At 34.8% G+C, this 14,809-nt stretch overlaps 1 long non-coding RNA gene across 1 annotated transcript in view; it reads right to left on the bottom strand.

Annotated features, from left to right (window-relative positions):
* The window catches only part of LOC128250458 (uncharacterized), a 317,604-nt gene that overhangs the window by 7,899 nt on the left and 294,896 nt on the right, over nt 1-14,809 (bottom strand). The window contains exon 3 of the long non-coding RNA XR_008266476.1: nt 2,600-2,740. This is a non-coding gene — a long non-coding RNA (uncharacterized LOC128250458). The remainder of the gene's footprint in view (nt 1-2,599; nt 2,741-14,809) is intronic.

Raw genomic sequence — 14,809 nt, 5'->3', positions numbered from 1 at the left:
ATATATATATATATATATATATAAGTATGCATGTATATATGTATGTATATATTTATGCAAATTTCCATTGTGTAAACAAACAAATTCATTATATGCAATTTACTTATGCTTACCCATCGAATTTAATCCACCTGAATCAACGGCAAATATCCTGGAAGCTACAAGGCAACTCTAATCCGATAATCTTCTGTTACTCTCTCAATATAAAAACATAAATGCACACACACACACACACACACACACATACATATAAATAGCGTGTGGATATGTGTATGTGTAGGCACATTTGCGTAAACACATACGTGATATATATCAGCCTAGTTACATATATCCATATATATATACATATATACAGACTCACATTCATATATATATATATATATATATATATAGATAAATATATACACACATATATGTATATATGAATCTATCATATCAATCATATCTATCTACCTACCTATTAACCTATCTATCCATCTATTTCTCTCTCTCTCTCTCTCTCTCATATATATATATATATATATATATATATATATACATATATACATGTGCGTGTGTGTGTGTGTGTAGAAATAGAAACATAAAGCGATAATGAAATTTAAACAAATGGAAACGCTGCTTCTTAATATTCATGTTTCAGCTTTTATAGTATGCTATTTCCTTATTGTTATTGCAAATATCCAATTCCATATTTCTAATAATAAATGCAAAAAGTAATGACGAACGTTCGAGAATTGTGACATACTCGAAATGTCTATTCAATATCCACGATTTTTCTGCAATTTTGGGATTAAAATCTTTTTTATTTTTTGTCATATAAGATTTTTAATGTTTTTGTGTATTATTTTCCTTGTCATCGCTGATCTGACAATTTTTCTTTGTTATTTTCTTTTCTTCTTGTTTCTGCTCTTATTCTCTCTACTTCTTATATTTCGTTATCTTTCATCATCAGCTTCATCGCCGTCCTCATCATCTTCATCGTTCGTCATCATCCCTTCATCGTCATCATCAGCATCTTCATCGTCAGCTTCATCATCCTTCTCATTCTCAAGCTCTTCCTGTTGTTCGTCATCTTCAGGATGTTTTTATCTTCTCTCCTTTTACTACTACAACTACTATTTCTTTTAAGTTGTAGTAGTAGTAATAATAGTAGGCTGATGCAGCTACTATTTCTTTTTAGTAGTAGTAGTAGTAGTAGTAGTAGTAGTAGTAGTAGTAGTAGTAGTAGTAGGCTGACGCCAGTTGTACTACTGATGCAAACATCCGAACTTTTAGCATAAAATTGCTTGCCTAATGCTACATCGTATAGAAAACGTCTTCTATTTTTCAGGAAAGGCTTTTCTAGGAATTAGCGACTAACTGAATCTACAAAATGTTTAATCTTTTTCAGGTAAGTAGGTGTTATACACACACACACACGCACACGCACACACACACACATATATATATATATATATATATATATATATATATGTATATATAATCAAATTAAAACATAGGGTAAAAAAATCAGATATTAATTAATATCGATTTATTACAAGGAAGCTAGCACATTGAAAGAATCAGACATTCAGAAAAAATATCTATGATCTTAGGGGATTAAGGTATATGTTTATATATGACTATGACCACTAAAGTGGACATTTAATGTGCTAGAAGAAGATCACATGTTGTGTCTACTAAGACCTAACAGTTCTCAAAAGAAATTCAGCGAAATACCACTTAGTGGTCACATTATATATACATATATATATATATATATATATAACGTGGAAAGTTCTGTATACACTGGGATAGGTATATTCTACGCTGGAACATATCATTTTCAACACTAGTAGTCTGACTCCACAATTGGGGAGAAATTAATATAAACACTTCGCATTTGGTGTCTGTATACACACATTTTCAATTTCCCGGCATACACTTATATTTCTTGGATATCAGTAATTGTAGCTTCCATTCACTCTAACTCAAAGTCTCCTTCTCTCACTCCCTCAAATATATCAACTTACTCTAATGTTTTACGATTTTCTTGATCCCTAGCAAGTCATCAGTTTTATATCTCCCGCAACCCTCCGACATTAATGTGGTCGATTCAAATATCAACATTTCTTTTGCCATCCGAGATTCTCTAAATCAGCGTATTTCATCTCTGACATGAAACTTTGACCAGCAGTGAGTCAATCTACTCACCCTTAATCAGTTGACATTGTTAAAATTCCATCCACCGAATCGGAACCGTCTTCACCTTGCCAGTCCGTACAGCTGTTCCTTCATCACATTCGCTCAACCCACATCCATATCATACTCCACGCTTCACATATACCTGCTCTACGACAGTCAAACAAGCCGCCTGTTTGCAGCTGCGATAGATTTATGCTAGCTCGCCGTGACGAGCAAGTTACCCTTCCCATCTAAACTATCAGAAATATATTGATAATTTATTAAAACTGTCCTTTGAAACATGCATAACAAAGGATTTGATCTAAGTTCCTCAAGGTTTCCGTTACCACTGCGCTCAAGTAAAATTAAATCATTCAGCACTTCAAATACTTGGTAGAGTTTAGTTGACACAACGATCACAAAGCCAATTACTCACCTGATCATAAAGAAATCCTTCCATCCATGAAACAACCATTAAGCTCTATCACCTCTTAAACAATGTCTCATCTCTCTGGTGCCTTTGACAAATGTATATATACCAGAACATAGCGCGTTGTATAAGGTGATACTGGTTTCCCTGCAAGTAGAAAAGTTATGGCAGGATGGTCATAACTGGAGCGTCTTTGATTTGTTCGATCTTAACGGAGAATGCAGAAGAGAATGCAAAAAATTTTGTATATGAATAATCGTTTCTATAATAAGCACAAACCTGAACTTTGGTGGGAGGGGACCAGCCGATTAGATCACCTCAGTACGTAACTGGTAAACTCTTTTACTCGTTTCAGTCATTTCACTGCGGCCATGCTGGAGCACCGCTTTTAGTCAAGCAAATCGACCCCAGGACTTATTCTTTGTAAGCCTAGTACTTATTCCATCGTTCTCCTCCGCCGAACCGCTAAGTTACGGGGACGTAAACACACCACCATCGGTTGTCAAGCGATGTTCGGGGGGGGGGCACAGACACACAAATACACACACACACACACACACACACACACACACACACACACACACACACACACATATATATATATATATATACACATATACGACGGGCTTGTTTCAGTTTCCGTCTAACAAATCCACTCACAAGGCTTTGGTCTGCCCGAGGCTATAGTAGAAGACAGTTGCCCAAGGTCCCCCGCAGTGGGACTGAACCCGGAACCATGTGGTTCGTAAGCAACCTACTTACCACACAGCCATTGCTACGCCTTAATTTATCGACCCCGAAAGCATGAAAGGCACAGTTGACCCGGTGGAATTTGAGCACAGAACGTAGCGGCAGACGAAATACCGCTCAGCATTTCACCCGGCGTTCTAGCCTGACAGCTCACCGTCCTATTTTGTATATGAACAATGAACAATAAAATGACATTTGTAACGTGGAACCGTTTAATGATCGTCATATTTTATTACTCACAGCATCAATTCTATCCTTATTGAGAAAAAGTCACCACAATAGAAGAACCATTATTCCAGGAAGTATGAAAGTAACTTTCTGAATGACAACATCGTCAAATATTTTGTACGCAGGAGAGATGTGTCTCGTTTATTCGGTACTGATATCAAAAATTCTATAATGACTTGCATAAATTTTTAATAGAAAAATACAAAACAAAAAACAACCGGAACTTACGTTGTGACATTTGTTCTAACAAAAAAATATGAATAACAAGAGAATATTTAATGACATATAACGAAGTAAGTTCACACACTCACGAATACGTCATCAATAACAAATGAAGCCTTCGATCACAGAATTTTCCAATACACCAATAACCCAACACACACAAGTAACAATGCTTCGGGCAGACATTATGTGAGTGACATAGTTATTACATGGTTTTCGGTCTTGCTTTCGGTTCAGAATGTGTACATAACTATTTGATAGTATGAAATTTGATGCAGAATTTCTGCTGAGTTTGAATTTAGTTCTTAGTGTCGATAAGATAAAGAACTATTCACGTAATATTTTGATAGGATCTACAGAGCACACTTCTTCAAAATTGTTGGAGTTGTGCTTAAATAGAAGGCAAATTATTCGTTTTTTTTTTCCACGCTAGGCACAAGGCCCGAAAATTCTTGAGAGGGAACTAGTCGATTAGATCGACTCCAGCACGCAACTGGCACTTAATTTATCGAACTCGAAATAATGAAAGGCAAAGTCGACCTCGCTGGAATTTGAACTCAGAACATAGGGCAGAGGAAATACCGCTAAACATTTCGCTTGAAATAAAAGCGGTGGAAAAGCTGAATCCTTTCTGCGTGAGACAAAATGATATCTGTGGTTTTCTGGCCCTTTGCGTTCAAATTTCAAATAGGCCGAGACGTATTTTGCATTGCCTCCTTACGAGATCGATGGAATAAAATTCCAGTGAAGCGATAAAGTTCGTTTTAATCCATTAAGTCTTCACATAATATTGCTGATTATTTAGCTGTTTTAGATCTATATATTAGTTTCAATATAAAGGTAGCGAGCTGGCAGAATCGTTAGCGCACCAGACAAAATTCCCAGCGGCATTTCTCGGGAATCGATAAATAAAATACTTGTCGAGCATTTCGGGCAGTGTAATTGACTCACCCCTCCTCCAGAATTCCGGGCCATTTGCTTATAGCACAAATGATATTAATTTCAATGTTTAGAATTAACACCAAGAAGACAACGCATAAACAAACCACAATATCTGCCATTATACTTCTGAAATCATCCTATCTGTCCTGTTCAATTAAACATATTCAGTTATCATGATAACACACACATACACACAAACATATTGATACGGTCTCCAAGAAACAATAATAAAATCGCAAATAAACAGTTATAGGGATAGCGGTGAACTGTCGTAAGAGTAGATCATTGAACAAAATAATTCAAAGCATTTTGATATGAATTCTTTCGATTTGACATCGAATCACAATGAGTTTGACAATTTGTTTTATTGTTTCCAGATTGAGAAAGTAACAACAGCCAGATAATGCTGAAGATTTAATCAACTATATCCCATGTCTCCAATCAAATTAGTTGAATTGTGTCTGTCAGCTGTCAATGGTTCGACAAATTTTAGCAAAGTGATAGATTTTCACAATGCAAATAAACATACGTGACCGACACTTTCTTCCCCACACATCTAAACGACAACTTTTCCATCACTCGCTTTTTTTCCCAAATATCCTGAAAAAGTGATTACAACTGCTTCTTTGTTCTCTTTTATTTTATTTTATTTTTCTCCTAGTAGTATACTTTGTATCGCCTCGCATTCTTTCAGCTTACACAAAAAATCTCTTTAAAATATTTAGATAAAGATAACAATTTTTCAGACGTTTTCCCACACAAGTGTCATTTGATATTTTCTTGTGTAGTATTCCTCGAAGTTTGCTTTTCAAAAAAACTCTATTTCATAATCCCGTTTCATCTATGTACGCAGTCTTCTAGTTTTAATGATCACCATCCATGCAGTTTATTCTATAAATTAAATTTCTGCTTTTGCAGTTGACACCAGGACTATATTTGCACATTACACAGTTCCCTTCTACACGCGTGAACTTTGTGAAGAGGTATGTTTTGCATATCATCGATCCGATGGATCTCCCTGGTTTTTCCATGAGTATTAGGATGAACATGGTGTCCTTCAGCATTTTTCTAAATCTGCGGGCTAGTTCGACGTGTGGTGTGGCTTCTACAAACATCACACCTTGAAAATTGTCGGCATTGTACCACGTCTTCTTTTTGTTAATTTTATCATAAATTATTTGTATTTTATTCCATTGCTTACTACGGTACCTAGGTTGTGTTCCATTGGTATCGTTGTTTACAAACTCTCAGTCCTCGAGGGGTACTTATTTTATCGACCCCGAAGGGATGAAAGGCAAAGTCGACCCCGAAGGGATGAAAGGCAAAGTCGACCCCGAAGGGATGAAAGGCAAAGTCGACCCCGGTGGCATTTGAACCAACAAACTAAAAACGGAGGAAATGCTGCTTACCATTCTTATTTCTTTACTACCCACAAGGGGCTAAACATAGAGGGGACAAACAAGGACATACAAACGGATTAAGTCGATTATATTGACCTCAGTGCGTAACTGGTACTTATTTAAATCGACCCTGAAAGGATGAAAGGCAAAGTCGACCTCGGCGGAACTTGAACTCAGAACGCGGCGGCAGACGAAATACCGCAAAGCATTTCACCCGGCACGCTAACGATTCTGCCAGCTCTGCTGCTTACCATTCTGCCAGCTCTCCACCTTGTGAGATGCTTGCAGTGATCACCCATATAAATACTAAGTAGGTTCGACTTATCTTGACTTCGGTAAACCAGACGAGAACCAGTGGAATCAGCATGATGTGGCCGTAAGCAAGAACGGTGTGGTGTGAAACAATTATACATTATGATATTTACTTTCGAAACTTTAAGCTTTAAGTCACATTGATATATTATTCCATTTCTGCAAATATGTAAACTTGTACTTATTATATTAGGAATCCGTACCATCAATATCTAAAAGTGCATGGCCGTTGTTCAATCTATGGAATTATTTATGTGAGTCTGACATCAATGTGAAGCATAATACATAAAATAACTAGTTATGGAAATAATATATAAGATGATAGATGCTTCTGTTGTCGATTAGATTTTAATGTTTACCGTATAGACAGGAGAATGGACATATATGATTAGATATTTCGTCTGATAGAAAGAGAGCTAGATAGATATATGAAAATAAAAGATATACGGATAGATGTCTAGGCAGATGGATATATAGATCGATAGATGAGTAGATAGATAGGTAGGTAGGTATGTAGAGAGAGAGATAGAAGAGAGAGAGGAGGAAGGCAGGTGGATGCATCGACGGGCTGAGATAGATATTTAAAAATATGCACTGAATTCTGATGCAAACAACCGGTAATCGACGTATTTTGTTGTGTTCATTTACATATTAATTCCAAGTACCAGCATAGTACTTGTGACATTTATCCATAACTCAGTTGACCTAATACAATCCGTGGTATTCGTAGAACACGCTGCATCATACCGTAAATAATTTAAGAGTAGAACGTTGAATTCTCTTTGAAATCCAAGCCATAGCTCTTTTGTCGTAGTTCTTGCTTAAATTCATAAAATAAACACAAGCCAAGTGATGTGGTCAACCTAATCGCTTATAATTTCTAAGGAAATGTATGTTTCGGTGATTTCTATGCTTTTTTCATTCCTTTCCATAGAGTAAGATGATAAGAAATAGAATCTATTTATTATATAGACATAGAGCCGCGATAGATACTATTGCTGATACTGCAGAATATATAGAAGTGATGTAAACACAAATAAAAAAAAAAGTTGTCGAATTTATATCAGTCTATACATGGAATCGAATTCAAGTACTGGCTATACCGCGTTTTAAATGAAGGATTACTGCAAACTGTATCATTCTCTACTCTAATAATTCTACTTGTCCACTGCCCAACACTGGTACACTCATTTATCAATCCCTGAAGCATGAAAAGCAGAGCCGACGTGTGCGAATAGTGATCTCAGAGCGTAGAGAACTAAACATAATACTGACAAAGCTTTTGCCTAACATCTTATTACACTACTAATTCACCATCTTGTAAGTGGATATCTATGCATTTGAACTAGTCGGCCCCGGCAGGATTTAAACTTGGAAGTAAAGTCGAAAGAAATGTCGCTAATCTTTTTGTCCGGCACGGTAACCATTCTGCCAGACCACCGCCTGAATTACGTCACTATATTCAATATGATATTATTAAAACATACTTCAAATTTAATCACGGCATTTTGCACTGAACTCTTGAATGACAGGTCCGTGCATGAATAGTTTCATCTGTGAGCTAAACCAAACGAAATTTTGCATGATTTGCAGCAAATAATTTTAGAGAAGTGCCCCGCCCCATCTTAATTGAAATTTAGGTGTTCGTTCATTGATTAATTGCTTATAATTAGTAATAACGTTCGTTAACTATACTAACGATCTCGAAAAATATTTTACTATGCATCATAATAATGTAATATGAAGCTTCGACTTTAATTTATCAGGACCAGTAAAAAAAGGTAGTTTTGTGTTATTAACATTAATGCTACACGTAAGGCAACGACCTAACAAAATCGATAGTACGCCGGGCGAAATGTTTTGCGGCATTCCGTCTGTCTTTATGCTCTCAGTTCAAATTGCACCGAGATCGACTTTGACTTTTATCCTTTCGGAGTCGATAAAATAAGTACGTGTTAAGCAGTGAGGTCGATTTAACTGACTTCTCTCTCTCTCTCTCCGAATCTCCTGTCCTTGTGCCACATTTAAAATCAATGTTAATGTTACTCGTAAGGCGACGAACTGATGGAGTCATTAGCAACCCGGGCAAAAGGATTGCCGTCATTCCTTCCGCTTTTTACGTTCTACACTATAATCCCACCAAAGTCGACTTTGTCTTTCATTCTTTCATAAAAGAAGCACCGGTTGAGTACAAGGGTTAATTTAATCTTCTTAGCTTTAAATATGTTGGCCTTACGCCAAAACCTGAAATCAATATTACTGTTTGAGTGTTGTTCTCATGTTTGAATTATATTGTGTCGGTCATTTGTTTCACATTCCTTATTGTGTAGTTGTATGTTTGTCACATACTCTATTTGTGCGTTGTTGTTCTCATTGTTCCTGGTTGTTTGAATATTTTTTTTGAATTTTCCCCATATTTTGTGTTGTTCTTTGTGGCAGACATATGGGATGCTATCCAATTATTTTGTATTTCTGTTATTTTTCTTGCTGTTAAAGTACATAATTACTATTTATGTTAGATGGCTGTGTTTATAAAGAGATTTACCTGCAGTTTCTGACAGATAAAGCGTAGTCTGAAAGCGGATGCTAAAATAACGCAAGATTGCAATTATTCAATTAATAAATATCAATATAAATAATGATTTATGTATAATAATTTCAAACAAATGAAGACAATATATTTAAAATAATGAAATTTTAAACAAATGACAAGATTTCCCAAATGTTCCATACAAATTAAATCAAAATAAAATATGTTCCTGTTATGGAGAAGCAAAATTTAATAACAACACAAATATTATTTTTAATTGCAGACTATTTACTAAGAGTACACGTGCTCGTGTTATTAATGCACAATTTTGCGCAGAATTTTTACTATAATTCTTCTATACTGATACCGCATATTTTTTTTCTCTCCTGTGACATGATCAAAATATGCTTTGGGTGTGATGCACTTGAGATCAAATAGGATTTACTTAGATTGTTCTCAGTCATCTCCTGTCCAAAACCAGACGTCTCAATCGATCAATGAGACACAAATGTCTGACCTGGGCTGCACTAATCTTTTGCTTGCTGAAATATATCATGAGTGCTTTCCACGACTACAAGTACTAGCATAAGCTCACTAATACTAGTTGGTCCCGGTTGTTCAGAGTTCATTGTGCGTTCATCCACTCATCGTGTAGTTATATTCACTAACTCAATTAGCTTATCTGCCGAAGTATTTCACTTCTACCTCGCTACGTCCCGTGTGTTCAACGCAACCTGGTTCCGGTGGTTACATGCTATTTAACTTATAGCTAGGACTAAGACAGGTGTAAATACCCCGGATCAAAGTAGCTCCAGGAACAACAGTGGCTAGGATGTTATCATAGCTGGCACGTCTTTGAAATTATGCCTGCTCGACTAATAATGACTTGTTTTAATGACAGGAATTGATTTCAATTTTTTGCACAAGGCCAATAATTAAGCAGAATTTCAACTCAGAACGTAAAGATAGACGAAAGGCCTCTAAGCATTTTGCCAGGTGTGCTTTACGGATCCGCCTTCACAATGACATCAATAGTGGTTTCAAATTTTGTCAGAAAGTCAGCAATTTCGGAAGAGAGTGAAAGTCGATTACATTTGCCCCATTAATCAAATGCATCTTATACTATCGACCCCGGAAAGATGAAAGGAAATGTCGACCTCAGCGGAATTTCAGCTTAGAACGTAAGGACGGTCGAAATGCCGCTACACATTTTGTCTGGCGTGCTTTACGATTCTGCCAGCAATCTTCCGTTACAATGACTACAACATTAATAGCTGCTTGGCTAATTTCCAATGAAGATGATGGCAAAGCTATTACGCTGTTATGACATGTACATTTGAATATAATCTTGTAGGTGAAACCGTGTGCATTCTTGCACTTCTACTAATTATGGTCCTGTGTATTTCCACCATTTCAATTACACCTCTATGGTAATCACCATTAATCTATGACTAATGTAGATTTATAAATTTGATCACAATATAACGGTAAGTAAATATGGAACTCACTGCTATTATAAATTAACATAAGGACATACGATATGAAAATTGTGAAGCTATATATAAAGCAAAGCTGCTGCTAATTATCATATTGCTTTTTTCTTTGGCCAGACATAATTAAACTCATGAATGATCAAATACATATAAAGAGTGACTATACGTTTTTGAAACGCAGTATGCTTTCAGGATTACACTGCTTTGTATACACTTGGATATTTCCAAAGGTAGTATAATGCGATTATAGAGAAATTGGGTTGTTCTTCCGAGGAAGTCGAGCAAATGCGCTGGATTTAGTCATTAGCATGTAAATCATAGTAATATATTTAATATATAAATAATACAGAAAAGAGACACATATTGAAAAGCTTTGTGACAAGAGTAGAGAGAATATCACATTAGAAGCTTCCATCAGCATGCACTGCACGTGTCCTTACTAATCACTTACACACGTATTTCTGATGCATGAATTATTGGATTTCTGTGTGGCTTGATATGGTATCATTGCAAAAAGTTTTGTTCATATATATATTTCTTTCTTTCTTTCTATGGGATTTAGATTGCGAAGGATTTATTGTTATTCTTACAGAACGTGCAATTTTCATTCATGCAGATATTTCCGAGAGAAAGACGATTAAGAAATGTAATGTTTATTCTTTAGGCAAATAAGAAACACAACGTGAATTGTACACACGATTCAGTAGGCCGTGATTTTATTTCACTGCGTAAACTGTCATAGAAAGATATTTCAAGACGTCTCCACCTCAAGATTCGCTCAAACGTGTTAAGATTATTTTCTGATACAGATATGCACGAAGGGACCTGACCCTAAGCATATATATATATATATATATATATATATATATATATATATATATATATATATGAGTGAATGTATTATACGATAATTTATTTCAAAATTTCATTTATGTTTCTCTTTACCACTGGGGCAGTGTTGACGGAGACAATCAGCGTTCTCAGCGGCTTAACTCGGACCCATTCTTCAATTTTTGAGATATCTGTTGTTGGAGATAGGACCTGTTCATTTCACAAAGCGATTTAGTGGGAATTTTGGAAGGTTAAGTGGACTTCGCTGAGATTTGAGTTCTGCATTTAAAGAACGGGAGAAAATACCGCTAAACATTTTGTCCGATGCGTTAACCATTCTTCCAGCTCACCTCATTTGAAATCGCATTTTGACTCTCAAGGTCAGCATTGTTAGGTGAGAGGTTAAAAAACTGGCATTCCACCGGATACGAGGAGGGGAGTTCCAGCATGCTCGTGAAATTAACGAGCATGTAGGTGAGTAAACGCGCGTACTCTTAACCTAGTTCTCAGGGAGATTCAGTATGACTCGGATATACATTTACCACTCATTTTTACTAGCTGAGGGGACAGGAGCAACATAAAAATATCTTGCACATGGACACAACGCGTAGGCGGGAATCAAACTCAAGACCAGACGATTGTGAGCGAACAGTGGAACGACTGAGCCGCGCGCCATTAGTGGGAGAGATGATATCGTTTATATCGATCAAAGCCTGGAAACTGGCATTATTTTATCGAACCAAAAAGAATAAAATGTGAAGTTGACCTCCACTAGGTTCGAACCTCGCGCAGAGAGCGTGCCAACAAATACTGTTATACATTCTCTCTGAAGTTCTTTCAATTTGGCTGGTGCTCTATTAACTTTGCCAATTTACCAGCAATTCTCCTCCCGGTGAAACAATAATGCGATATTCTAATTGTGCAACAAATAAATATTTTCCTTGCGATCAACAAGGTGTTGTATTCAGTTAAAGATTTCTTTGAACGCCTCCGCATGTGTGTATTTAATTTAACGATGTTTTGCTTTTTTTTTTCATCTATATTGTTATTGTCTACGGAATTATTGTCTAACGTTTTCTTCTAATTTTCCACTGTCACTTCGATTTTATATTTTTCATATTTTTACTCATTCTTTTTTTTTCCTTGTTCTATCATATATTTTTTTCTCAACTATGTGAAGCTGTCAATATCGTGTACAATTCTTTACTCAACATCCGTTTATCTCAGCAAACATCCGATTATTGCAGATTTTTGTTTTTTACTTCTTTATTCGCTTTTTTGTTCGTAACTTTACTGTATTTTATTATTATATATGAAATCCGTTTATTATAATAACAATAATAATAATAATAAAATAACAATAATTATTATCGCATCCCCTTGTTACATGCTTCTTTTGTTTTATTTTCATCATGATAATTCTCATCATTATTATTATCATTATAATTATTATTATTAATTTTATTGTAGCAATTACCGTTTTATTCTCATCACCTCTTTTATAATCTAAAAAAAAAAAAAAAAATTAACAACCTTAATGACATCTTTGCTGTTAAGCTTCCTATTATTGCTGATGTTGCCTCAGTTAATTGCTGTTACTGCGACCGATGATGTTTCTCTTGCCGCTGCTGTTGTTATTAACATCATTAAGTCTCTTGTCAGAAGCGATCGGGCACGACTTCCCATCAAATGTGTTGTAGTTTCGGCCGTTCCCCCTTTCATACAAATACTGTATATCTAGATCTATATTGTTTAATACATCCTTCTAAATATAAAACGATAGAATGCAATTTGAATTTGTTTGAAATAGATGTTATAGGAGAAAAACTTGTCTATGATTTACTTCAATCTCACTTATTCACCTGTTTTCCTCAAACTTATGATCAAATATATACGTTTAGAACAATTTTTGATATTACAGTTCTATATTTATGACATGAGGAATTATGTACATTATTTACATTTGACGGATATTTGTCCTCATCTTGTTCGTTGTTAAGACAACGTTTCGGCTGCTATACCCTCCAGTCTTCATCAGGTACTTTGGAGAAATTTCGAACCTGGGTTCTCTCATTCCGAAGGTATATTTCATTGTTATTATTATTATTAGTATTAGTATTATCATCATTATTATTATTATTCAGGCAGTGACCAGAGTAATAAAAAAAGTCCAACCATCGATCAATTTATGATTTAAATATATTGCATATTGATGTATCAGCAGATATCTTGCTTGCCATTGCGCATGTATATATATATATATATATATATATATATATATATATATATATATTATGGTAGTTTGGCTTCAGAATCCCTCTTAGCGTGAGACATTTATGTGTAGCAATGCCCTTATATAAATAAATATATTTATAGGGAATAAATGATGGATTTTTCCATTATGAGATTTTTTCACGCTCACTACTTGATAAATTCTTAAAAAGATTTTCTGTTTACTTTATATATCTATATATATACATCTATATATCTATATGATATAAACCTTAATTCGTTAACCCTCAACATTCCACCAATATAGCGCCCACAATAAGATTTCAGTATTATATATTTTATCAATTCCTTTTTAACTAATTAACATTTCACTTTATATTGTGAAAAATTGATTTGCAAAATCCTTAGCCTCATGCAATCTCCAAAGATCACTACTAACCTTTAATACAGACCTCTGAAATTTCACGTGAAATACGTTCTATATGATTAACAAAATTTATAATATATTTTCTAATAATTACCTTAACATTTTGAATATGAACGAAACAAATTATAGAAGGTTGGACTTGATCTCAGAGCAGCAGGGACCGATGAATCTATATTGAAAGCCCATTTTAATCCATCGCACAAAATATTCTATAAAACATGCGATTATATAAAACTATAAACACAAATATATACAAATTTATTTCTATATGAAATTTAAAAAAAATAGAGTATATATTATTTGTACCTAAGTATAAATAATTAAACGTTATAATAGAATATTAAGTTTTAAAACTCTTTCGCATGTTCTGTGGTGTTCAGATTTTTTCCTTCTTTCTTTTAGTCAGCACTTCTCTCAGAAATTGCTTAGAGCGCTTTCGCTAGAAACTTAAGCCAAAACTAAAACTAAATCTAAATAAATTTGATAAGTCAGACAAATCTAACGAATAAGTTAGGATAAGTTAAAAACTATACTGCAGGTAGATTTAAGTAAATCAGAACAACTCATTCGCACCCACATCAAAGTACACGCACATACACACACATACATACACATGCACACAAACACATAGACGTGCACACAGACACTAAGAAGCCATAAACTTACATAGAGGCGGACATCTGTGCATACGCTTATATTTATATATAGATGCATGTGTGCGTGTGGATGTCGTTGTGTGTAATATATATGTATATAATTTACTTATTTAAATACATTCCCACATACTAGATAAATATAAGTATATATATATATATATATATATATATATATATATATATATATATATAT

The sequence above is a fragment of the Octopus bimaculoides genome, chromosome 21, assembly GCF_001194135.2.
Source record: "Octopus bimaculoides isolate UCB-OBI-ISO-001 chromosome 21, ASM119413v2, whole genome shotgun sequence".
Taxonomy (NCBI): Eukaryota; Metazoa; Mollusca; class Cephalopoda; order Octopoda; family Octopodidae; genus Octopus; species Octopus bimaculoides.
This window is presented reverse-complemented; position numbering and strand designations above follow the sequence as displayed.